The sequence below is a fragment of the Mirounga leonina genome, unplaced genomic scaffold (genome assembly GCF_011800145.1).
Source record: "Mirounga leonina isolate KUSES-001 unplaced genomic scaffold, KU_Mleo_1.0 Mir_172, whole genome shotgun sequence".
In the NCBI taxonomy this organism is placed as follows: domain Eukaryota; kingdom Metazoa; phylum Chordata; class Mammalia; order Carnivora; family Phocidae; genus Mirounga; species Mirounga leonina.
Genome location: NW_023270442.1, coordinates 5,675,275 through 5,703,049, shown reverse-complemented (window position 1 = coordinate 5,703,049; position 27,775 = coordinate 5,675,275). Strand labels below are relative to the sequence as shown.

Genomic DNA, 27,775 nt, shown 5'->3' with positions numbered 1-27,775 from the left:
ACAAAGGTGTGGGGTGTATGTGTTTGTTTAGCCATTCAGATATTTTAGTTACAAATTTTGTTATCTGAAGATATTTTTCAATTTCTGTGTGAATGGGCATTATATACTACCCAATAGTGATTGGATCGTTTGAGAAATTATGATGATATGGCCCAGGAAGTTTGTACAATTTGAGTCTCATTTTATGTGAATGAAGTTGCTAAATGTATCAAAAATAAAAATTGAGTTTCAAAATGAGAATTAGCCTTTGTATTTTCCAAATAACCCAGAGTTTCATGTATGAGTTGCAGTAAAGGTTTTATGCTCATTAGCTCAAAAATTGAAACAAACTAATCCCTGTCACAAGAACATCTTTGGATATTCACAGTTCCAGAAATAACATCTATGACTTCAGATCAAATTATTTTTCTAACCCTAGAAGCACATAATTTACAAAAGTTTTTACTTAATAATGTAAAAATTCCCTAATCCTGCCTATATATTAATATAGCTTAATATAAGTCTTCCCTAAATCAGTCTTTCATGCTTCCTTCCCTAACTCCTCCCACTGTGTTTTACACTTTCTCTTAAAACAAAAACCAGGTGATGTCTCAAAATAATCTCAAACTGCCTTTGCTTCCCATTGTTCTTAGGCTAAAGATATACCTTTGTTGCAGTACTACGAGTCAGTGTTAGGAGTTCTCATTATATAACTTGCCATTTTCTTCTAATGTGTTTGTTTCTTTTTTAAATTGTACTTCATTTTTTCATTCTGGACATTAAAACATTGAATATTCTATATATAGCTAATTTTAGCAATACTAGTGTTTGAAGAATACATTTTTTGTCAACGGATAGAAAATGAAACTTCTGTCCTTTAGCAAATTGCCATAGATATCAATTCATTTCTGAAATATCTACAGGCATATGTCACTTCATTGTGCTTCATGTTGTTGGGCTTTGCAGATATTGCATATTTTGCAAATTGAAGACTGGTGGCAACTCTGAGTTAAGCAAATCTGTTGGCACCATTTTTCTCACAGTATTTGCTGACTTCTTGTCTCTGCCACATTTTGGTAATTCTCACAGTATTTCGAACTTCTTATTATAGTTGTGGTGATCTGTGATCAGTGATCTTTGATGTTACTGTCGTCATTGTTTTAGGGGCACCACGAATGACACCCCTGTGAGATGGCAAACCTAAGTGTTATGTGTGTTCTGAGTATTGCACTGACTGTCTCTTCTGCCATTTCTGTCCCTCTCCCCAGGCCTCCTGATTCTATAAGACACAACAATACTGAAATTAGGCCAACTAATATCCTACAATAGCCTCTAAGTGTTTAAGTGAAAGGAAGAAAAGTACATCGCTAATTTTCAATCAAAAACTAGAAATGACTGAGCTTGGTGAAGAAGGCAAGTCCATAACCAAGATAGGCAAAAAGTAGGCCTCTTGTTCCAGTTAGCTAAGCTGTGAGTGCAAAGGAAAGGTCTTTAAGGAAGTTAGAAGTGCTACTCCAGTAAACACATGAATGATACGAAAGGAAAACAGCTTTACTGCTGATAACAGAGAAAGTTTGAGTGGCCTGGATGGAAGATCAAACCAGCCACATATTCCTTTAAGTCAAAGCTTAATCCAGAGCAAGGCCCTGACTTCTTTCTTTCTTTTTTTTTTTTTTTTTCCCCTTCCTCCTCCAGCTTTATTGGATAGTTTAAAATTACATTTCTATTTTCTAGGACTTCAGTTGCTTTTTCCATCTGACTTTTAAAAACTAATTACAGCAAATGAAACACAGTTGTCTAAGTGATATAGTATACAAAAATAACATCTTGATTTCCGTGAAAATGCATTTCTCTGCAAGGCCCTGACTTCTTTCAATTCTATGAGGGCTGAAAGAGGTGAGGAGGCTGCAGAAGAAAAGTTGGAAGCTAGTAGAGGTAGGTTCATGGGGTTGAAAAAAAGAAGCCTTCTCCATAATATAAAAGTACAAGGTAGAAGAAGTAAGTGCTGATGTAAAGCTGCACTAAGTTATCCAGAAGATCTAGCTAAGATACAGTGATCAATGAAGGTGGTTACACCAAGCAACCAATTTTCAATGTTGACAAAACAGCCTTAAATTGAAAGAAGATGCCATCTAGAATTTTCATAGCTAGAGAGGAGAAGTCAATGCCTGACTTCAAAGGACAGGGTGACTCTCTTGTTAGGGGCTAATGCAACTGATGATTTGAAATTGAAACTGATGCTCTTTTCTCATTCTGAAAATCCTAGGGCCCTTAAGAGTTCTGCTAAATATACTCTACCTGTGCTCTATAAATGGAAAAACAAAGCCTGGTTGATAGCTCATCTGTCTATAACATGGATTACTGAATATTTTAAGACCACTGTTGAGAACTGCTGCTCTGAAAAAAGATAATTTTCAAAATACTACCGCTCATTGACAATGCACCTTGTTACCCAAGAGCTCTGATGAAGACGTGCAATGAGATGAATGCTGTTTTCATGCCCGCTCACACACACCATCCATCTGTAGCTCATGGGTCAGGAGTCATTTTGACTTTTAAGTCTTTCTATTTGAGAGATACATTTTGTTAAGCTATAGCTGGCATATATAGTGATGGATTTGGGCAAAGTAAATTGAAAAGCTTCCTGAAAAGATTTGCCATTCTAGATGCCATTAGGAATCTTTTTGAGTCATGGGACAAGTTCAAAATATTAACATAAACAGGAGTTTGGAAGAAGTTGATTCCAACCCTTATGGATGACTGTGAGGGCTTTAAGACTTTAGTGGAAACAGTACCTACAAATGTGGTGGAAATAGCAAGAGAACTAGGATTAGAAGTGGAGCCTGGAAATGGGACTGAATTGCTGCAACCTCATAATAAAACTTGAATAGATGAGAAATTGCTTCTTATGGATACATAAAGAAAGTGCTTTCTTCAGATGGAATCTACTCCTGGTGAAGATGCTCTGAAAGTTGTCGGAATGACAGCAAAAGAATTAAAATATTACATAAACTTGGCTGACAAAGCAGTGGCAAGGTTTGAGAAGATTGACTTGAATTTTGAAAGAAGTTCTCCTGTGGGTAAAATGCCACCAAGCAGCATTGAGTGCTACAGAGATACTGCTCATGAAAGAAAGAATTAATTGATGGCAAAAACTTCATTGTTGTCTTATTTTAAGACACTGCCGCAGCCACCCCAACCTTCAGCACCCACCACCTTGGTCAAAAGCCATCAACATTGAGGCAAGACCTTCCACCCACAAAGAGATTATGACTCATTGAAAGCTAGCATTTTTTAGCAATAAATTCTGGTAGCATTATTTAGCAATAAAGTGTTTTTAAATTAAGGCATGAGCATTATTTTTTAGACATAATGCCATTGCATATTTAATATACTATAGTATATTGTAAACAACTTTTATATGCACTGGGAAACTAAAACATTAATTTGACTTGCTTTATTGCAGTATTACTTTATTTTGGTGGTCAGGAACGTTTCTGAGGCATGCCTGTGTTTTGATCCATTTTTCCCTATTTTATTTCATTTCCAATGTTAGTTTGCAATAGATTTTTTTTTTTTTAAGAATTGCCAAGAGTATTATTTGATCTTTAATCTCCCAAATATATTTTGATCCAGTTTGACAAATACCATTATTTGGAATTACTGGGTTTACACTTTTAATCCTGGGTTATTGCTATTTTGCCATTACTGACTCTTCCTGTTCATAAACATAGTGTACCTTTTGTTTTAACCAGAAGGTTTTTAATGTACTACAATAAAATATTGAGTTTCTGGTCCCAGTAGTCTGACTCACATGCATTTTGTCACTGTAATGCTTACATCAAGGCCTCTGATTCTAAGGACAAATAGGAATGAAACATATACAGTACAACTCTTGAGTGAGACACTTCACTTTAAGTGGTCTGAATAGTAAGCTGCCCTGCCTACCTTTATTCTTGTGGTTAAAAGGATAAAATCCATTTCATCGGACTGATTTCTTACTTGTTTTTGTCTTTACTTTCAAGGTCTTATTGAACTGAACCACTTTTCTCTTTAATTTACTAATTTAACTCTTAATTTAGCTAGCTAAATTTAGTGCTTCTCTCTCTTCATATGCAATAGAATCCTCCCACCAGTCAATACTCTCCTCAATAGTAACCTTTCATAACACTCTGGTAGGATTGCTTTAGTTTCCTTTTTATTTGACCTATTTTGGAAAATAATCTTATCCTGTAATTTGGACCAAAGAATATGAGATAAAATGTAGAGATCGGACAAAGAAATGAGAAGATATGTGGGTAACACACTGCTGTTTTTTATCAATTTCTCCTCACATAAATTCCAATTAAGCCAGGTTTCTAAGTTTTCAGGTCTCACTTATTAGTGGTATAAGTTAATGACCTTGCTTGGTTAGTTTAGTTGTGTTGAAAAAGTAGTTTAAGATCCTCTTACCTGTAACAACTTGTCATACAGGGCTCTTATTTTCAGTAAGGTTTGTAAAAGTAGGTCAAACAAACACCATTCCTCTATGGTTTAGCAAGGGACTACTTAGAGTCTCCCTTATATTATTTTTCACCAAATCTGTAGAGTTTTGAAATCCTGCCTCGATTCCAGAGTTTAGCCTTCTACAGTGAATTGTTCTGATAAGATTTAGTGCCACTAGTCGAGAATTTTTCTTGAGAGTAAAACATGTCAAAATTCATTTTGTTTTCTAGTGTGCCTCTTTCATTTTCAATATGAAATCAAAACAATGTTATCTCCTCCAGAGAAAGTGAATGACACAAATTGATAACATATTCTTTGAAAAATATTGAAGAGAAAGAAGAGGCATCTTTTCTATGACCATTCTAAGTTTCATTCTTAGAAGTCTGAGTCAATAAACTATAGTGAATCTGTTAAACAGATCTGTTAACCCTTTGGGCAAAGCCGCAATGCACTTATATCATGTTAGTAAAAGATACACTTCACATAAAAACCAAAAATAATATACTTCTATTTTCTTCTATATATTAGTAGATTGGTTGGTAGCCATAAGCATAATCATCCAATTATTTCAAAGACTAAATATTCTCAATAATGATGTAGGGAAATGCTCTGCATTTATGTAGTATTTTTCATTTCTTGGTAGGATTTATTTTCACTAAGTAGACAGTCTGAGAAAGTGAAAAGAGGAAAGTATCCAGGTGACTTTGAAATTACTATGTACATGGTCAGATCTTAGAAGCTTATCTTTATAACAATTTCTACAAAAAAATCTAACTCTTTTATATTAGGAACATGGCTGAGTGTGGTGGATCAGTCAAGGTTCAATAAGAGATTTGATCTGAGGCAATTGTGGGAGCCAGTTAAGCAGTGTCTTTAAAGAGGTTGTCTTCCTGTTGGATTGATGCTAACACTTGAAAACCACAGGGCAAGCAATTGGGTTAGGCAGAGAGATGTATGGCTGGCAAGAACAAGTTGGAACCTATGAGCATGAACTACAGCCCCCAGAGATGGACTAAAATGCCTGTGTATTATCACTGTTTCTGACTTCAGTAGATTAAGGTCCCTGAAGAAACCCAGGTCTTTTATCATGGAGCCAACACACACACCCCCCCACACACCCCCCCCCACACACACAGCCAGCATTTGGAAGAGCTGGAAAAAAAAATCCAATACTTAAAGACTTAGTAGTTAATGATAAAATGTGACCAGTCTCTATATGTTTTAGCATATCTTTCCCAACTAAATTGAATGACTATAAAATAAATCATATTTGCCATTAGAAAAAGTTACTTAATAACAGATTTGATAAGATTGTTTGCATCATTGTCCTCCCACTTTCCAGTTGGATAGTATCTCATGTATTTTATTCTTTATTTTTTGTAAGCTCTACTGGTATGCAAAATAGGTTAAATATTAGTATTCCAATCCCTGTGGCATTTTAATTTTGAATTTAGTTTTGCATGATTTATCAGGGGCAAAAGAGGGCATAGAAACAGAGATCAGACAACATGTTTTTTCCTTATGTATTGGTTTTCACATTCATTGTTTGCTTTTCAGTTCAATGGAGTGTTTTACTTTTTAATGGCTCAATTCACTGTTGTTTCAAAAGACAATCTATAAAAGACATGAGGATGTTTTGTTATTTTTCTCATCAAAAATTGATGTAAAGGGCTAAGGTGTAGTTTCTATAGTATGTGTTATCATTTGTCTTGTCTACTTCTTGGTTTCATAAACTACTGACTTTAAAATTGAACACATAAGATTATTTAAAAGTACTTGTTCAGAATGTATGTAGTAGAAATGGTGGAAGCTGGGAGAATATTTTACATGTGAATAAAAGACCAAAAGTAGGACACATTTCCCCTACTATCTGAAGTAGAGTTCCTATGAAAACTTTCATGAGCCAAAATGATGTAAAGTGAAAGGCAATTACCATTAATTTATATGGAAAATTTTTTTAAGCATTTCCAGACCCAAAAATAACCTCTCTCAAGCTCTGTGATACCTTAGGACCCATTTGCTAAAACTGGTCATTAAGCAGTGCAGAGATCCTCAACAAAAGTAGAAATAAGGTGAATACAAATTAAAGCCAAAAATATCTACCAAATATCTTCTAGAATGACTAATGTTAAAATGAACAGATATTTGCAGCAAACAAAACTCTCATATACTACTAGGAGTATAAAATTGTATAACACTTTGGAAAACATTTTGTCTGTTTCTTAAATAATTTAAACATACTCTTCCCATGTGACCCAGTCTTTCCACTCCTAGCTACTTATCCAAAAGACATTTAAAAATGTGTCCACATAAGGACATGTACATGATTATTTACAACAGCAAACTTCACAATAGTCAAAAACTAGAAATAACCCAAATGTACATTGACATATAAATGGACAAATAAAATGTAATATGTCTTTCAATGAAATATTTCTCAGCAGCAAAAGGAAACAAATTATTGATAAACACAAAAACATGGATGAATCTCAAAATCATAGTGAATAAAAACAGGCAGGAACAAAATTGTGCATACAAAATTCAAATTAATCCCTAGTGACCAAAAGCAGGGCAGACATTGCTGAGTCATGGGTGGAGGGAGAAATGTATTGCAAAAAGCCATGAGAAATTTGTATGTGCAGAGGGATGGGTGATGAAAATATACTGAATCTTGATCGCTCTGGTGATGGCAGAGGTTTGTATCATGGTCACAATTCATTGAATTGTACAGTTGAAATGGATGAAGTTTATAGTACATAAAATATTCCTCAATAAAATCAATGAGAAATCAGTGTGACAGCTAAATGGAACTAGTGATGGAACTTTCGGTAACTGTCCACAGTCCTAGTATTATTTTAACAAGATTCATAAATGGATTGGATTGATCTATTAGGAGGTATGGTAGCACTTAGTAAGAATCAGCAGAATGGCAAGTCTTTTTTTTTTCTTTTTTTTGAAGATTTTATTTATTTATTTGAGAGAGAGAGAGAATGAGAGAGAGCACATGAGAGGGGTTAGGGTCAGAGGGAGAAGCAGACTCCCCGCCGAGCAGGGAGCCCAATGCGGGACTTGATCCAGGGACTCCAGGATCATGACCTGAGCAGAAGGCAGTTGCTTAACCAACTGAGCCACCCAGGCACCCAGAATGGCAAGTCTTATTTAAATTTCAAAGATTGCTTAAATGCTAAACTGACTAAAAAGAAACAACACTGTGCCCTTAAATACAAAAGGAATTCATTTGAATCGTCCACTTGTCAGTGTTCCAAAGGCCCTAGGAATTTTGTGAAAAAAAAATGAGAAAAATTGCTAAAATCTTATATATGGACATGGACATGATTTATACTTTTAGAACAAAGTGACTGTGTTGTTATTATTTTTTAATTTAATTGATACATTTTTTATACAGCAATTATGTTTTCCTGTTCTTTCTTCCTATTATACTTTTGCCATCTCCAAAGTAACTGTTGGAGATTTACTATGTGGCCAACAATAAATTAGTTGCCATCATGATATTAGAAGAAAGAGACCTGTTTCCTACTCTCAAGAATATCACTATAAAATTTAAGTTAAACTGAGCATGCTCTGAACTTTGAATGGTATTAAAATTTATAAAATTATTGAAATATTTTGGTCATTTAAACTGATGATAATAAAAAGATAAAGAACTAAATAAATCCACTGTATTCAAAAAGAAAGTGTCTAATAACCTTTGAATTGTAAAATCCAACATATATCAAATATTTTAATAAGAAAAGGGGATTTCAGAGTGTCTACCCATTCTAAAATAGCCAGGAACAAAAAGAACTTAAATAAAATTGATGGTGGGGGTAAAATAGAAAGCATAGGGCTTAAAACAATTTCATTTTATTGTATAGATTATTAATATCTTGGAAGATATGCCATATTAAAAAAAAATTACACTAAAATGAATATACTCAACTACATTAACTCCATAGTCTCCAAAGGGAAAAAAATCTTAATATTAAATTAATATTACTAAAAGAATATTAAAAGAATATTTTAATAGTTTCCTGGGGTTGCCGTTAGAAAGAAGCACACATTGGGTAGCTTATACAACAGAAATGTGGCTTCACAGTTCTGAAGCTTAAAATTAGAAATCCAAAATCAAAGTGTGGGCAGGGCTGCTTCCTTCTGAGGGCTGTGAGAGAGCATCTGTTCTATGTCTTTCCTGGTTTTGGTAGCTTCAAGAGTTTCTTAACTTGTAGATCCTTCTCTGTCTTCACATTATCTTCCCTCTTTACATCTCTCTCTCTGTCCCAAATTTCTCCTTTTTATAAGGACACCAGTCTTCTTAGATCAGGGCCAACTTTAATGACTTCATCTTAACTTGATCAGATACAAAGGTCTTATTTCCAAATAAGATCACATTCACAGGTACTGGGGGGTAGAATTTCATGATCTTTGGTGGGGGGGGGGGACACAATTCAATCCATAATAAGTATTTGAGTATCACTGCAAAATAGTTAAAGGTCTGTTCAGGAAAGAAAATAATATGAGATTATTTAGCACCATTAGGATATTGTTTTCTCTAGCCAAATTAGATTACTTTCTCAGGTTTTAAAATAGCATATGCAATTGCAGTTTCTGGAATGTGGGAAAGCTGGTCAAAACTAGGTAGGAGTGCAATAGTCCCAGAGAAAGAACAGAACAAAGGAATTTCATTATATCAAATCTCAATTGGCTGGATATTGACTTGGATACTAAGAGAAAAAAGAGGAGGAGGAAGAGGAGAGGGGAAAGAAGGAAGCAGAGAAGGAAGAGGAGGAGGAACAAGAAGAAGAAGAAGAAGAAGAAGAAGAAAAGGAGAAGAAAGAGAAGAAGGAGGAGAGGGAGAAGGAGAAGAAGAGGAGGAGGAAGAAGAAGAAGAAGAAGAAGATGACGGGGGGAGAAGGAGAAGAAAAAGGAGAGAAGATGAAGAAGAGAAGGAGGAGAAGGAGAAGCAACAGCAGTAGTGATTGCTAAGATGCATCAAAGTTTTAATAAGCATAAATGTATTTTTGGTTACATATAGCTAGCTACTAAATGGTTAACTAATAAAATATACTCCTCTGTATATCTGAACTGCCAAACACATTTCACATTGTTTGTTGTGATAAAAGTAGGTAAAAGTGGGTTAAGAGATGGGAGATTTTAGTGTATTTTATCTAGTAGATAATTCCTAAACCTTATGGCCAAAAGAGTATAAATTTGGACTATTGATTTAAACCACATCTGAGATATGAATTCACAATTGTCCTAGTTCTAAAATTTACAAATGAGATGGTATGGGAGGAATATCCTAAAAGACAGTAGAATCAAATTTAAAATAAACAATAAACACCTCAAAGGATTTAAGTAGTAAACCCAACCAAGATTTATTAATGGGGTATAAAAAAGGCAAAAATCTTTGGTGTGAACAATGTGTTAAAAAATTACAAAAATATTTTACATCTTCTCTACACTTGAATAATAAAATAATAACATCATCAGTTAAATAAAATTTCATTATTCCATTTTAGTCTTTATTTTCTACAGTTGGACTATGTTTTCCATTTCTTGGCATCAAACTCACATAAACATATTGCAAACCAGAATGATAGATAAATATAAATTTGAAAGAACTTGGGGCGCCTGGATGGCTCAGTCATTAAGCGTCAGCCTTCGGCTCAGATCATGATCCCAGGGTCCTGGGATCGAGCCCCACAATGGGCTCCCTGCTCCACGAGGAGTCTGCTTCTCTCTCTCCCACACCCCCTGCTTGTGTTCCCTCTCTCACTGTGTCTCTCTCTGTCAAATAAATAAATAAAAATCTTAAAGAAAAAGAAATTGTAAATAAAGTTGCTTTTTTTTTTTTTAAAGAAAGAACTTGGTGGTATATAATGTGGACTGCTTCAGATATTAGAACACATATTATTTGGAATATGAGGGGAACTTGACTTGCATAATTTCAGAGGTGAGAATTAGAACCAATTAGATTTTATAGTTAAAAAATTCTGCTTATTATAAAGAATATTTTTCAGGTCCTGATAAAGTTTTTACTGTTCAAAGATGAAATGGACATTTATGTTGTTCTTTGCTCATGAACCCTGTTTTCTTTGAAGAATACTTAGATCCTATTCCAAACAAGCCACTTGAATGGAAGCAGCCACAAATCTGCAGACTTTTTAAGGTGACACCAGAATAATTTTTCCTAGTGTTTTATTTAATTAATTAATTAATTTATTTATTTATTTTTTAAATATTTTATTTATTTTTCAACAGAGAGAGACACAGTGAAAGAGGGATCATAAGCAAGGGGAGTGTGAGAGGGAGAAGCAGGCTTCCCGCTGAGCAGGGAGCCCGATGTGGGACTCAATCCCAAGACCCTGGGATCACGACCTAAGATGAAGGCAGATGCTTAAGGACTGAGCCGCCCAGGCGCCCTTTCCTAGTGTTTTAAAGTGTAGTTCATGGCTATGCTATGAAAGAGACTTGTTAAGCAATAAAATTCAATGAATCTATGATTGTAATGGGGTTTACAATAAAATCTGAGGTTTACAAAATATAGTCCTTCCATTTCTTTTCTCCCTTTTTTTTCATATTTTTTACTGCAACTTATATTTTAGATGAGTGATACATCATCTTCCCTCACTGTCTTTGCAGGACTGAGGAAATAAGAATCTTAAATAGATAATTCACTCCTTATAATAGTTAGGATGAGGGCTTCTGTTCATTGTAATGAGTTACACTCTAATAGTCTACTTGGGCTTATATCAGTAATAATGGAAAGGCAAAACTGGAGATATAGCATCTAGAAAGAATCCCCAGGCAAGCCTTGGGCACCTTAGTGAGAAGCACCATAGTAGGCTGCCGTTAATCATCAGATTGGGGAATTAATTTGATAAATACAACAAAATTCAAATTCTGATCCCTGGCCACATGATTGAGCAGCACATAGAAGGTGAATCATGAAGATAAATGTCTAGGAACCAAGCATGGTGGAGACTAATATAAAAATGGAATACACAGTATTCATTTAAAATGAAAATCATAACTATTAATTCGAATTGACTATGAGCCCTTTGGCCAGTGAATTCTCTTTGGGGCTAGGACATACGAGGATAAAAATTACAATTAATGGACTAATAAGGATATGACTCAAATGAAGAGAGTGATTTGTATGGTTTAGTTTTCTGACGGCAGTATTAAATATTTACTTGCTCAGTCCCAGAATAAGCTGACAGCTCAGTATCAGAAAGAGCCCCCTGTCAGATTCAAGTGGAGTCAGGTTTAGACAAAAAAAAAAATCTTACCATCCCCTAAGGTTAAGTGACTTGACCAATGGTACACAGGTAGTTAATTGAGGTAATGGGGACAAAAGGTTCAGACAGTAGTTAATTGAGTTTATAGGGACAATAGGATCTGAGGTCCTTTTTTTTTTTTTTTTTTTAACAAAATGAGTCCTTGGTGAGTTTAGAGACAAAATTTATACATGAAAGAGTATTGAATATGAAAACATTTTATCACTTTATAATAAAACTTCAATTCATGTGCATTTCATTCATCATTAAGTTCAGCAAGTGGATCTGCAAATAAAGCACTCTTAATTTCCAGCTTAGTTGCAATTCTGCATTTTTAAGTAATCTTTAACAAAACTAACGTATGAGTTGATATATCTTTAATTTTTTTCTGAGAATGGTTATTGCTTTCAAAATACCCTAAAAATAGAAAATGCATAAAGTAAACTATGAAAATAAAATTTTCTTTATCAATATCCAGCATCATTATCAATGGGAGACATTTTGCTTGCAAGTGGGCATAAATGGTTCTCAGAAGTGGTGAAAATATATTTTTAATAAAGTAAATATACACAGTACATAAACAGATGTATAGAATGTGTGTTATTAAAATTTTGAGGATGAATTAGAAAAAAGAATTCTTAAAAGGCAATTTAGGAGGATAACAATGAAAAACATGTGAATAAACACTTATTTATAGAAACAATTTACCGAAACATTCTTTAGATACTAAAACAAAAGTCAGATGACTTTTTGAAAGTTAGGTGAAAGAAATTATTGACAGTCTTACAGGAAGAAGTTCCCTTAAAGATAACCTCAGTGCAGAAATCATCTCATGCAAAAATCATCTTTTGGTTCTTTTTAGTAAATGTTAATAACTTTAGTAATTTGTATTCAATTATTATTGGCTTTATTTTCCTAGGTAGAAAATAGTGATCTTATATTAGAGAATGAAACTTTATAAAGCACTAAGTAGGATTTTGTAGTGGAAGTTGAAATATAATATCTAGGTGACATTTATTAATACTGATTGTATTATGATGATAATATCCCTTGCTAAAATCAACACACTTACTTTCGAAGCACATAATTTGAAATTGTAATGTCATATTAGTTTTACTGAGACAATTTTTTAGAAGTAATCATATGTTTTTATTTAAATTGCTTTCATTCCATACATAATTACTGTCATCTTCTTTGTGATAGGTCCCAAGTATCATATATTGAACACATCTGAAATTATGTTCTCCTTCAGCATACCATCTAGAATGTGAAGGAAAATGATAAATAAATGAACACTTATACATATCAGGGCATGGTAAGCTTTAAAAAAAACAAAGCATTTTAAGGGTAGTTAATTAGGGGGTTACTATTCTTATAGTTAGTGAACACTTCGCTGAGGGGAGATATTTGAGCAGAAAAGTAAATGGCATTATATCCTTTATGTATTTCCATCAATTGAATGATACTGTAGATCCAGTTGAGATCAGTGACAATGGGGAAAGGAGATACTCTCTAGTATACCATCAAGTAGATACTTGAGTAATCAGAGGACACACAGCCTTCATGGAATGTTTATCCATGTTATCCATAGCCGGGATCTTACATGCATTACTTTCTTCCTAACCTCCCTACATGAATGGGACTTTTCTGGGTTATACTCCTTATGAATTTCAGGTACTTAATGCCATAAGACAAAAGGTGATATTTTCTTTTTTGAAAGAATAAGATGATATAAAAACAAAGCAAAAGAAAACAACTCCCAAATTGGAATTTGAATATTTAAATTGTGATGAGAGGTGTTAAAAACTGAAATAGAGAAAACTTTCCTACTCAGCAATTTCTTTAGTGAAGATGCAATTATGTGGGGCCACTTCAATAGTTTTCTTGTCAGTAAAAAGTGGATTTGAATTAATGAAGCTCAGAATTGTGATTGATACATTTTGGGTCAGATGTTTATTCTGCACTAGGTTTGCTTTATGTACTGTTTATAAAAGGTAAAAAGAAGCAAAGCGTAATCACTTGCAGGTTGTTAAGAAGTGTACATGGAGGTGTGTTTGTAGTGACCTGAATCCATCAGAATCTTCGGGCAACCTGAAATTGTCCACAGGTGTGTTAGGAAGAGGCTGTGCTAAGGACCAAGTAGCCCACTGAAATCTACATGCTATTTGGTCCTACCCCTCTGCCCCTTCCTAAAGATACCTGAAACTCCTGAGGATCCCCAAATGGCACTTTGGAGAATTCACATTGCCATGATCTGCTCAGGGGAAATAAGAGCCTTACATATCAGAAATGTGCAACACACATTTAGAAAGGAAAAATGCAACGGGCAAATAACTTATAAAGAACACAAAAACAAACTTGTTTGAGTTCAAACAATCATTATGCCCCTTTTCTCAGATTTATTTAACAGAAATATTATTGTTGCTATCTGTGATAGACTATATTACAGCTCAGCAATATCTACTGCTCCTTCCTAGGAGAAGATTTTATCTTCCTACACCGATAAAATTAGACTCGACAATATGATTTGTTTAGTCTGATGACGTGGGAGAGGAAGTAATATATGTCACTTACAGGTCACAGACCCAGCATGCTTCCTCTTTCTTTCTCCTGTGAAGACTAACAATGGTCCTGCTGTTGGCTGCAACTTCAGCTTGAATCCTGGAGTGGAGACACTGTGCAAAAGAGCCACAGATGATCCATGGTCGACATGTGGCAGGAGCAAGACACAAATCTTGTTTGACATAAACCCCAGGGATCCGGGAGTTGTTATTCCAGCACACCTAACCTATCCTGATCCAGAGTGGATCAATGACCCATGGTGGGATTCAAACTATGGAGGAAAGCAATTACTTTTTATGTTGTTGATGGCAAGTTTGAATTGTAATAACATCCAAAAATATCACTCTGAAAGTATTTACAAGAAGATACATAAACAACGACTCATTATTTGCCTATTTGGAACACTAAGATGAGGGACTGCCAGAAAGATGGTGGAATATGAGCCTCCTGACTTTCCCTCCTTCCCATGGATACAAGCAGTAAGTGGCCACATATGCATCAACTCTCTCAGGGAGAAATCTAGAAACTGAGAGTTTCCTATACATTAGACAACTAAAAACTACTCATATTTAAATACATAGGAAAAGTACACAGCTAAGGAAACCACCAAAATAAAAAGGCAACTTACTGAATAGTAGATAGTATTTGCAAATCATGTATCTGATAATGGGTTAATATCCAGAAACATATAAAGAACTCATACAACTCAATAGCAAAACAAACCAACCAAAGAATAAACAATCTGATTTTAAAATGGGCAGAAGAACTGAATTTTTTTTCCAAAGAGACAACAACTGGCCAATGGGTACATGAAAAGTTGTTTAGCATCACTAATAGGAGCCAGTTACCCACAGAAGGCACACATTCTGAAGTATTAACTCTAATAAATGGAATGATATTGAAATTACTTGCAGGTACTTTTGAAGAATAAAATCCAAATTCTTTAAGTTTATGACCTCATCAGAAAATTGTTACCAAGATAGCTAAAATCTCTGAATTTTGTAAATCTAAAGCCTAGATTATCTAACACTTTATTGTGACTATACTTATCAATAATCTGAGCTTTTACCTAAACTTAATGATAATACCATAGTCATACATCCAATGAGGTTTACATTTTTGTTCTGTTATACCATATGTAAAACTAAGATTTATCTACTTTTTAATAAGGAAAATATGAAAAATAATTTAGAATTTAGAATGTCAGAATTGCATACCAGTTACAAATAGTCCAAAACAAAGATTGGAAATAGTTTTCCTCATATTCTTGAGTTTCATCAACACTCTGCTTCAGTTCCTATGGCAGACAGTGTGAATTTTATAGGTAGTATATACCACAAAAAGTTATTAGACTTATAGTTCTTGCTATGCCACTAATTGTCTGTGCAAATACAAATGAAATCTTCTTTGAATGTCTGCCTGCTTCACCAGGCAGATGAATAAAAATTGATATGATAATCATAAAAAATGATGAATGCATTTGTCAATTTATAAGTTACTTAGAATTGTTGCCCTTCAGAATTCAGAATTGTATATTAAAGGAAATGTGTCCATTTTTTAAAACACCACCTAATTTACTAATGGTTCCTTGAGAAACAAGGTTCTATATAATTAAGGCTATAACCTCTAGAGCAAACATCCTTGATTCAAATCTCAAGTCTGAAAGTTAACTCTGTTAGCATTGAATAAAAGACTTAATCTTTCTGTTCTTTGGTTTGTTCAATTTTGAAATTGTAAGGATAATATTGGTCTTTATTTAAATTGAGGGCTATTTTGAGATTATATGAGCTAATTTAGGTAAAGGACTCAGAAAAAAGGCAGCTGATAGCTGGCATGCACTCAGTGATAATGTTGGCTTTTATTCAAATCAAAGGTTATTTTGAGATTGTGAGCTATTTTGGGTTAAAGGACCTAGAAAAAGGGCAGCTGATTGCTGGCATACATTCAGTGGATATATATAGCCATTGCTTGCTGTTGTTGTTGCTTGTTTTCTTGTCTTGTTTTGTTTGAGTTGGTTCTGATCCTTTTTGGAGTTAGTCAATACAGTACAGCATTGTTCTTTTTCAGCCATGGCCATTTTTATTTCTAGCTGTGTCTTTCTGAACACATTTCTACTTATTATGATTCTCTAGCCTGAGAAAACACAATCAATTACAACAGTAGATTTTTTTAATCTGATGAAATTGTAGTGACATAATAAAATGTCATAAAGTATATATTTAATGTTTATAGTTATCATATATATCATGATATACATATACATGTGTGTACATATATATGCATATGTATACAGATACCCACATCACCTAGCTCCACCACCACCCACCCCTGCTCCTACGTATATACACATACACAAATACACACAAACGCAAAAAAAGGGGGGGAGAGAGAGGCTATTCTGTTTCATAAATCTTTTTCTTTTCTTTTGTTTTTATCCCAATACTTTATTCTTCTAATTATTGTAACTTTGCAGAAGATGGGTACATAATATGTATTTTCTAAATATAGTTTTCTTATGAATTCTTAATATATATAAGGACTTCCTTTGAGATTTGATTTAATTTTCTTGAGATATAAGCCAATATTCAGAAATTAATATCATCATTTTGAATGGCCACCATTACATTTTTCAAATATGCTATAATCAACACATTGAACATTTTATTTTTTCTAGCCATTTAGTTAAATTATTATACTGGGAATTTTGTAATAAATATGTAGGCTATAATCTCAAATCCACTTTTGCAGGACGGCTATTTTGAACATAACTGCCAGATCACTAGAGAAGGAAAAGTAATTGAGAGGTCAGTCTCAAGATTTGCTAAATCTCTGTGTTCCTTGGCTTCCAAAGATTTCTGAGCCTGTTCTCTAGAGAGAGAGAGAGAGACAGAGACAGAGACAGAAAAAAGGATGTGTCTCACTTCCGCTTCAATTAAGATAGAGTAAAATTGTTTTGAAATAATTGAGTTTTCACATATATTTTGAGAAAATATATTATTATATATTTATAATATATATTATTAAAGTAATTAACATAGATTTGGTAATGTGTTTTGATATCCTTCAAGTGATTGGAGTTTCTTGCATAAATATTTTCCTTAAAAAACTTATTTATTATTTTTGTGTGTGTGTGATTCTTTTATTTGTTAATTTTATTGATCTATTCAAAGAAAGAACTCCCTGTTCTTTGATTTTATTTATGGTTTGCTGTCTTTAATTACATTGGTTCCTGCTTTTATCTTTATTATTTCCTTTCTTTTGCTTTCCTTGGGTTTGTTTTGCTTCTATTTTTCTGGATTCTTGAGGAAGGATTTAAATAATGGCTTTGAGACTGTTCCTCTTTTCTTTCTTTTTTTAAAAATTGAAGTATAGTTGACATACAATGCTACATTGGTTTCAGGTGTACAACACAGTGATTCAACAAGCCTATATGTTGTGCTATGTTCACCACAAGTGCAATTTCCATATGTCACCATACACAACGATGATAATACCATGGACTGTATTCCCTGTGCTGTACCATTTATCCTTCATCCATCTTTTAAGTAATGATAATTGCTTAATTACTGGACAGCAATATAGCATAGTTTAGGGTACAAGATTTGAAGGCAGATATGGTGCATTTGAAATATACTCTATACTACCAACTAGGAGACTAACAAAGGGAAAGATATTTAACCATTCAATGACCCAGCTCTCTCACTTAGAGCGAGAGAAATAGTATTCCATATGCAGTTACATTGAGACTTGTGTAGCCTAATCCATGTGATGTGCTTAGAAGAGTCTAACATGTAAATTGCTTTTGGCAAATGTTAGCTATTAATATTATAATTCATTTTCATAATAGACAAAAAATTGAATATAGATGCAAATTCAGACTATAAGGCTTTCTATAGAAGGTAAAAGGCCATGCTAAATGTTAGATGCTATAAAAAATAAAATTTACAGTTTAGGATTATAGTCTAGTCCATGGTAACATTCGTGAGTGTTTTTGCTAGTTTGCAATAAACAATCAAAACCATTCACCAAGAAGTACATGTGTGTGATCTTTGTGGTTCCAGAGGGGAAATATAGCTATTCCAAGTTAATTTATAAACAATCATCTTCTACCTGAGACTTCTTTCCTTAAATAGATAAATTTAACAGTTTCACAGTGTTACTAACACTTTTCCTCCTCAATGAACATCCCTGGATTAGTTGGAGAGGAAGGAGATTCTCAGCCACTAACGGAGAAAAACTCTTTCATAGATTAACCTGCAAACTTGTAAGAGACATCACATGCACAAAATGCAAGTAATCACTGCTTATGGATTTACTTGAGGATATTCAACCTAAGTGAAATTGGAGAAATCAAAAACACATTTTAAATATCATACTTAAAATTTTGACTGCATATTAAAATCTAGAAAGCTTTACAAAAAGCTTTCATACTTAATACTTATTTTTCCACCCAGTACTCTCAAAACAAGGATTCAAGGGGGTAGTGTAAAAACAATACAACCTTGGTGGTGCCTGGGTGGCTCAGTCGTTAAGCGTCTGCCTTCAGCTCAGGTCATGATCCCAGGGTCTTGGGATCGAGCCCCGCATCGGGGTTCCCGCTCCGCGGGAGGCCTGCTTCTCCCTCTGCTGCTCCCCTTGCTTGTGTTCCTTCTCTCCCTGCCTCTCTCTCTGTCAAATAAATAAATAAAATCTTAAAAATATATATATATATATACACACACAACCTTATTCATGTTATTCTATTTTAAAACTAGTATTTAAAGATTATCATACTTTCTATAAATTTCACATGGTCTGTTATTGCTATTCTCAGAATCGCATTGCTAACATTTGTATTTCAAGATTGAGGTATAGGTTTTATAACTATCAACCATCCTTAGTATGATTCATGACTCTGTTACATATTTAAGGCACTTAAACCTCAGAAAACTGACACTACACATTGTATGAAATAAAATATTCCTGAGCAATTTGGGAGTAAGTGAATATCTGTTCTACTTTAGGAAAATACTGTTCATCCCTTTCTAATTTATATTGGATTGCAATGACTGCTCAATTAAAACACTAACAAAATCATATGAAGAAACATTTAGATAGAACAATCGATGATAAAAAGTAACTAACATTTTCAGCATATATCAGAGTGTTCTTTCTCTCTTTTTAATAACAACATCTGATCAATCGCCATGTTCAGTGAATTATAGTAAAAATAGCTATTGTGCTTTGAGGATTTATACCAGATGCTGTGCCAAGAGCTTTGCATACAATGTCACAATGAATTCTTGCAAGAATTTGAGAATTACTGCTATGATCTTAAATTTACCAATGCAAATTAACAATCACAGGGATTAACCGTTTTGGCCAAGTACAAAAATCATTAAACGATGAGGATGGCATTTAAAATCGGATCTACCTTAGTTCAGATTCTCTGCTCTTCTCCAGTATATAAGGCTGTCTGTTAGCTCTTAAATCTTGGAATCCTCGATTTCCAAACCCTCTTCCTGTTCCCCAGCTCAGACAAGCATCATGTCTTTTTTTTTCTCCAATTACCACAAGCACCTTCTTATTGATTTGCTGTCTCCACAACATAAATCTAATCAAGTTATTCACTACTCTATTTCTTAAAACATGTCCAAGCAAGAAAATTGATTACCTGGCCTCTGCTTTGCTTTGTAGTCCGCCTTCAAAACTTCCTCCTTTATAGATAGTGTGCTAATTTTACTTTTTTTTCTTCTGGTTCACTGAAGATGCTGAGTTATTTCTTGGCTTGATACCAATGCCCACAACGCTCTTCTCTGATGCTTTTCTCAGACGATGCTGTGCCTTTATATCTTAACTCAAACATCACATCTTACTCAAAAAATGGTCTAACCTGCAAAAGCTTGCCTAGGTGCCCGCCACACAAAGGCAACCAGGTCGTAGACTAGCTTCCTTGATTTGACAAGCAAACATATTAGTGAAGAGTCAGGGATATTGGGACATTTCCGAGGAACAATTATCATTGGTAATCTAGATTTCTCCATGTTCCACTGTATACTATCTTTTTTTGTTCAGGAACTGAACGCTGACAATACAGCCAGTATCTCTGGAGTCATTAGACTTGTCTTGTAATAACTTTTGTTCAGTGTAACTCAAATTCACAGACCCCTGGCCTCCACTGAATTTTAAGTGAGTAATTAAACCTAAATATGCATTTAAAAAAAGCAAGTTCCTAATTGCTCCATCATTATGGAATGATGCCCCGCTCCCCAATCCACCTTGTGCTCTACTTTCACACTTTAACACACCACACTTAGTACTTGTTTACAAGGCATTAGCTGGATGTAAGGGGTAAGATAATCTGCTGTCATCTTCCCTTATCTTTTAATATACCACCCTACTGCAGTCCTTGGGTGTTGCCCCTTGCTTGGTGCAGCTCCACAGTCCTGTTGGTCATCACAGGGCATGATAGGTAAGATAGCAAGCTATTGTCTTAATGTATATTGTCTGTTTATTTTTTATCAGGTCCTGATCATTTCTACTGGGAAGGCTCCCATGTCCAGAGTCCAGCCAGATATAATGTCCCTCAAATAAATAAGTAATACGTATTGCAAGGTAGTACTACTAAGACTGGCACCAAGAGCACATGTTTGCTGCTTGGTTTCTTAATATCAGAGATAGATAAAATTCATGAATTAACCAGTATGTTCTTCGAAGGTTATACAAGAAAATGAACAGCAATCAACTGTTTCTTTTTTGTGACTTTTTAGAAATCTATTATAACAGGTTATCATGAAGAACTAGATGGTATGGACACCAAGATAATGTAATCACATCCTGACCATTACACGCTTCCCCATGATGCCCTCAATGCATAAGATCAGCCAAAGGTAAAGGAAATAATCGCCATCAGACCAGACCAGATACCAGCTGAACACGCCCAGTTAATGCTACATGGAGCAGAAAAATCACCTAGCCAAGCCCTGTTGAGATCCTGATCTACAAAACCATGAGATACAATAAAATTATTACTGGTTTAACCCATTAAAAACAAAAAACAAAAAACCTAGCCCTACTTAATGCTTTGATTCCTACTGTTCCCTGTAAAAATGGTGAAATTTACCCACTTAATGTTAAAGGGCACAAGGGATCACTCTCTCCTCATTGCCAATGACAGTCTTTTTTTTTTTTTTTTTTTTTAAGATTTTTTTATTTATTTGTGAGAGAGAGAATGAGAGACCGAGAGCATGAGAGGGAAGAGGGTCAGAGGGAGAAGCAGACTCCCTGCTGAGCAGGGAGCCTGATGTGGGACTCGATCCTGGGACTCCAGGATCATGACCTGAGCGGAAGACAGTCGCTTAACCAACTGAGCCACCCAGGCGCCCGCCAATGACAGTCTTAATATTGACCAATCCCTAGTAAAGAGTTGGGGGCTTATCATGAATAGGTGTTGGAAAGCAGCCATTATCTGAAAATTTGAAGTGTATTATATTTCTTAAAGGAATTAGTTCCAGTCTTAGTTAATAAATTAATCTTCCAGTAATAAAATTAATCTACACATGGATAAGAGACACTCAATTGTACCAAGTTAGAAACCTAAGATTGTGAACAAATACTCCAATGAACAAATAATTTTTCTAGAAAATATATTAAAAATCAGCTAAAAATTACACATAGTGACTTAAGCAAATATTAAATGAAATTTTCTTTTTTGACACAAACTTTAATAGTTTAGATATGTTTTAGAATATGATATTTGGGTCATTTTCTAGCCAGTATAATGATAAAAAAAATCAAGTACCAATGAAAATCTTCTTTGCCCTTGGCATAATACAAAACTATGAAATACAGATAAAAAGTAATGTTAAAAATTAGTTTGTACCTATTACATTTTATAGATTTGTTCAACAATATGGGTTCTTTATTTTTTTAAAAGATTTTATTTACTTATTAGAAAGAAAGAGAGAGAGAGAGCACAAGCAGGGAGAATGAGAGAGGGAGAAGCAGACTCCCCGCTGAGCAGGGAGACAGATGAGGGACTCGATCCCAGGACTCTGGGATCATGAACTGAGCCAAAGGAAGATGCTTAACCGACTGAGCCTATGGGTTCTTTAAACAAAAGTGTTTCTTATGAATCCACCAGATTGTGATGAGTTAAAGATATTAAACCAGTGAGAATTTAGTTTTATTATATACTGAAACATATTAGTAATTAAATTCCAGCATTATTTTTATAAATATTTTTAGAACCCTAAATGATATTTTAGATTGCTCATTTTTTTCTTACTGACAAGAATACTCATTTATTCCCAAAATATTTATAATAAAAAGATGAATGCTATTATTTACAAAGTGATATTTTCAATGCCAAACTTCACATATGCATAAATTAAAAATTTGGGTTTTTTTATTATTTAACTCAACTTAATGATTATTTTGAGCCCCTGTTCTATCTGGAGGAAGAAAATGTAATCTTAAACATCTTTAGTTAAACTCAATCATCCCAAGAAGATTTTCCTTCCCTTTTCTCCTCCAGAGGTGAGTTGGAGAGTCTATGGACTCCTATGATATCATTGTGGAAGAGGTGACTGCTTGTACAGATTGTCTACTATTGAGTTCTGCTACCATTCCATCTGTTTCTTGGGGAATATGGTATCTTTACATTTGCACCTGGTAAAAGTTTAACATCCTGACTTACGAATAGGGTCGAGGCTAAGATGAAGTGATTGAGTCATCAACGGCACAAAGTTTAAGGGGCACTCACACGCTAGAGTCATTCAAGTGCCAATTCTGACCTAAGTATATACCTATATCACATTTAACTTGAAGCTTCCCATTTTAAAATTAAAAAAAATATATATATATCTTTACTCTCTCTTGCTCAACTTTTTATCCCTTTAAGGGCAGAGGTAAATTCTACCACTTTCCTCTTCCTTTTTCACTTAAAGCTAAAATTTGGTGACTCCCTCCCCAAAAGTAATTTCTACTACATTATATTTTTACGTCTTTAGTTTTAAGATCATTTGCAAACCGACTGTGTCTTGCACAATAAAGTTAGAACATGAATTTCTGGCCTTCTAACCAAAACTCATAATTGAATGGCTTAAAACTGGTGGTTTAGAGAAGAAAGATTATAGCAACTAAGAAAAAAAAAAAAACACACTGTGTACAAAGGAAAATAAAGGTAAGGATGATAGCTGTTTTCTTCTCATAAATAATGGAAGGCAAAAGACAGTGGAGGAACATCTTCAAAGTACGGAAAAATATATTGTCACCTTAGAATTCTATATGAAGCAAAATATTTTCAAAAATGAAATTAAGGTAAATTAAGATGTTTTCAGACATCTAAAAGCTGGAAGAATTCACTGTTGGCAGACTCGTACTACAAAATGGTCTTAAAACCAATGTTTGATCCGGTACTAAAGTCTGGCCATTTCTTCTCAATGTGGGACCCCAACAGTGTTTGCTCTGGAACTCCCTGTGTGAAAGTCAGGAAATTGTGTGTCTGCACAGTGATCTGAGCCTCTCTTTGCCCATCCTGCTTCCATACCTGTTTCTCTTTCCAGGTATGAGATCTGCACTGGGGTCTGAAGAATTTCTTTGCCCTACTGTTTTATCTATGTTTTATATTGATCTATATTTTATATTTCACAGGCATTAGCCTCTAATAGACCTCTTGGGCTCATCACTCCATCACAGCCTCTGCTTTCCAGAAAACTAGTTAATACTCACACACACGTGTGTGTATTTCCAAAAAGTCAATAAATCACTGTCTGCAAATGTAGACAAAAATGTGGTTGAGAAATTACCCCACTAATTTGATAAATGTAGATGGTAATTGTAGCCTATTTAAATCTCAGAAGTTTTTGTTTGTTTTTACTCTCATGGTTACATAGGAACTGTTCTACTCCAATTACGTGGGTTATTTTACCATTGATCATTACATGTGAAGAAATCTAATGAATTCTAAAATAAGGGATTTGTGATTAAATCCTTTCTATCACTGACCTTAAACTTTAAGCTTAGAATGATATCACAGTGCATGTAAATAACATCAATAATTACTCTGTAGGGGGAGCAGTAACAGTATAGAGGTTATTGGACTAGGTTTCTTTTGTTGTTGTTGTGTTGTTGTTTTGTTCTTTTCACTGTAAAATCATTTCTCCTTGCATTATGAATAATGTATTTTGAATATTTTTATAATAGTCTTCTCTATTATCTCTATTCTCTATTTCTCTTTCAGATTCTGATATTTTAGAAGTTTACAAGTTTAAAAAGCAACTTTACATTATATTCCCAAGTCTGTTGTAGAATATCACACTTTTTTTTTCTTCCTGGCATTTTCTCATGTTGTAAAGTTACTTCTTTCATTTTTTTCTTTTTTAGAGAATGGGGAGAGGAGCGAAGGGGAGGGACAGATGTTGAAAGAGAATCTTAAGCAGGCTCCATGCCCAGTGCGGAGCCCAGACATGGAACCCAGATGCAGGGCTCAATCTTAACAACCCTGAGATCATGACCTGAGTCAAAATCAGGAGTTGGAAGCTTAATTGACTGAGCCACCCAGGTGCCCCCACAAAGTTCTTCCTTCCTTTCTTTTCTTTCTTTTTTATTTTTTTAAAGATTTTTTATTTATTTGACTGTGAGAGATACAGCAAGAGAGGGAAAACAAGCAGGGGGAGCGGGAGAGGGAGAAGCAGGCTTCCTGCTGAGCAGGGAGCCCGATGCGGGGCTCGATCCCAGGACCCTGGGATCATGACCTGAGCCGAAGGCAGACGCTTAACGACTGAGCCACCCAGGCACCCCTCTTTTTTTTTTTTTTTTTAAGATTTACTTTTTTATTTTAAGGACAGAGGGAAAGAGAGCAGAGGGGAAGGGCAAAGGAAGAGGGAGAGAGAAACTCAAACACACTCTGTGCTGAGCACAGAGCCCCACGTGGGGCTCAGTCTCACGACCCTGAGATCAGGACCCGAGCAGAAACCAAGAGTTTGAAGCTTAGCCAACCACACCACTCAGGCACCCCTAAAGTTATTTCTTAATCTACATGTTTTATAATTATAAATATCTCTCAAACAGTACTCACTTTAAAGTTTAAATTTACTCCTAAAATATATGTGATTATGCTTATGACTTCAAGATTTTTTGTTTACTTTAAACCAAACAATATATATGCTTTTGTTTTAAAAGATTGCATAATATAAAAGAATGAAATGTGTGCTTGTGATTCAAATTAGTGTTATCAATTGTGGTAGGCAGAATTCTAAATTTTCTATTCCCAGGTTATTCAATCAAATACTAATCTAAATACTGCTGTCAAGGCACTTTACAGATGTAATTAAAATTATTAATCAGGTTCCCTTAAAATCGGGGATTATCTTGTATTATCCAGGCATGTCCAATATAGCCATACATACCTTAAAAAGTAGATAATTTTTCTCAGACGAGTCAGAGATCTGTCAGAAGACAAAAGCAGAAGAAATGAGTCGGAAAGGAAGACATCCAAAGACATAAGGAGATTATTACACCAGGATATTACTTGGAATAGTGCTACCCACATGAGATGTACAATCTGCACTGAACTACACCATGGATGAGTGAAATGATAACATTTCTTGTACTAAAGCACTGAGATGTTTTCATCCTCCTGTGTATGTGTATGGGGTAGACACAGAAAATAGCTGATGAGCAACATGTGCAATTATTCTGGCTGCAAAGAATCTGTAAGTCACTCCACCCGTCCTGAAGAGCTCAGTGAGTACGTCCTATGTAAAAGGCACAGAAGGAACATTTTGATTTACAGTAAGTGTGACTTTCTTTAGGATGGTGGAAATAGACATGAAAGATCGACCATAAAGAGGCTTTGTGGATTCCCTTGAGCTTAAGAATGCGCATGAGTATCTCTGTGTTATGCAGAGCTAGGATCAATGATGGCTAAGTCCTCAGCAATATAAAATCTCAGCAATATCAATAATAGCATGGTTGAAACAAAGTGCTTGTGAGAAATATGACTGAGAAATAAGGAGAGATCAAGGATTGGGGGTGGTACTAATGAAAGATACTAAAAAAAGAGAGAAAAATGCAAGAAATCCAGAGAACTCTAAGCAGCATTAAAAAAAAAAAAAGTAAATCCATCACTATTATTTCTTCAGAAAGCAAAGGCAAAGAGGTGATATTTAAAATGACAGAAACAGAAAAACAGATCTTTCCAAAACTGAAAAAAGTGAAGCAAGAGGAGAATGGTATGAGCATTTCATTCGCCAGAAAACTCACCAGAGGGCACGTATTGCATGGAGCACTGGGTGTTATACACAAACAATGAATCATGGAACAGTACATCAAAAACTAATGATGCACTGTATGGTGACTAACATAATATAATTAAACAAAACAAAACAAAACTTACCAGAAAAAATTACTGCCAGTAATAATACTCTTTTGTAATTAAGGTAAAATAAATACATTTAAAAGCCTGGAGCGCCTGGGTGGCTCAGTTGTTAAGCATCTGCCTTCGGCTCAGGTCAGGATCCCAGGGTCCTGGGATCGAGCCCCCCGCCCCCCCACATCAGGCTCCCTGCTCTGCGGGAAGCCTGCATCTCCCGTTCCCACTCTCCCTGCTTGTGTTCCCTCTCTTGCTATCTCTCTGTCAAAAAATAAATTAAAAATCTTTAAAAAAAATAAAATAAAAGCCAAATGAGGGGATGGGAAGGGAGAGGAAAGGACGGAGGAAGAGACAGAGGGACAGAGGGAGTAAAGAACAGAAAGACAGAGACAGATAATTAGTAACTGCACTGAAGAAAATACTGGAATGTATTCTGTAAGCAGGAGAAAAGTGGAAGGTAAATATGCTACATTTAAATAAATATTGACTCTGAAAACAGTAGAAATGCTATGTGGAATTTAAAATATAGACTTAATTAAAAGAGAGAAGTAGTAGGATGTTCTTGCGGAGGAGGGAATGAAAGGTCAGCACACTGCCTGGGAAGAGAGTCAAAGGTTGCCATCTATATAAGACTCTTGTAAGTCTGAGATACCTTAATGTGTTGTAATCTCTAATGGGACCATTATTATCAAACAATAACAAAATATTCTATGTAAGACCCAAACGAATAGAAGGAATAAAAGCAGAAAAACAGGAAACAATATAAAATAAACAAATGAAAGAGAAAAATATGTCCCAAGAAAAACAAAAAGCACATATTAAGATGACAGATTTAAAACAACACATATCAAAATTACACTAATTGGCAGTGACTACATGTATCAGTAAAAAAAGACTCAGAATAGAAGAAAAAAACGAAACTAAACTAATTAGAAGAGAAATATCAAAACATAAAGAAAGTGTGTAAGTAAAACAATGTAGAGGAATATCCCATGCAAATATTAACCTATAGCTATATTAAAATTCAAACTAATTTTAAGATAAAAACCATTACTAGAAATAAATGAAATATTTCATATTGATAATAAGATCAATTCCCAAGAAGATATCATAA

At 34.6% G+C, this 27,775-nt stretch overlaps 1 pseudogene; it reads left to right on the top strand.

The window, feature by feature from the left end:
- Positions 1-2,959: 2,959 nt before the first annotated feature.
- The window catches only part of LOC118018744, a 124,850-nt pseudogene continuing 100,034 nt past the window's right edge, over positions 2,960-27,775 (top strand).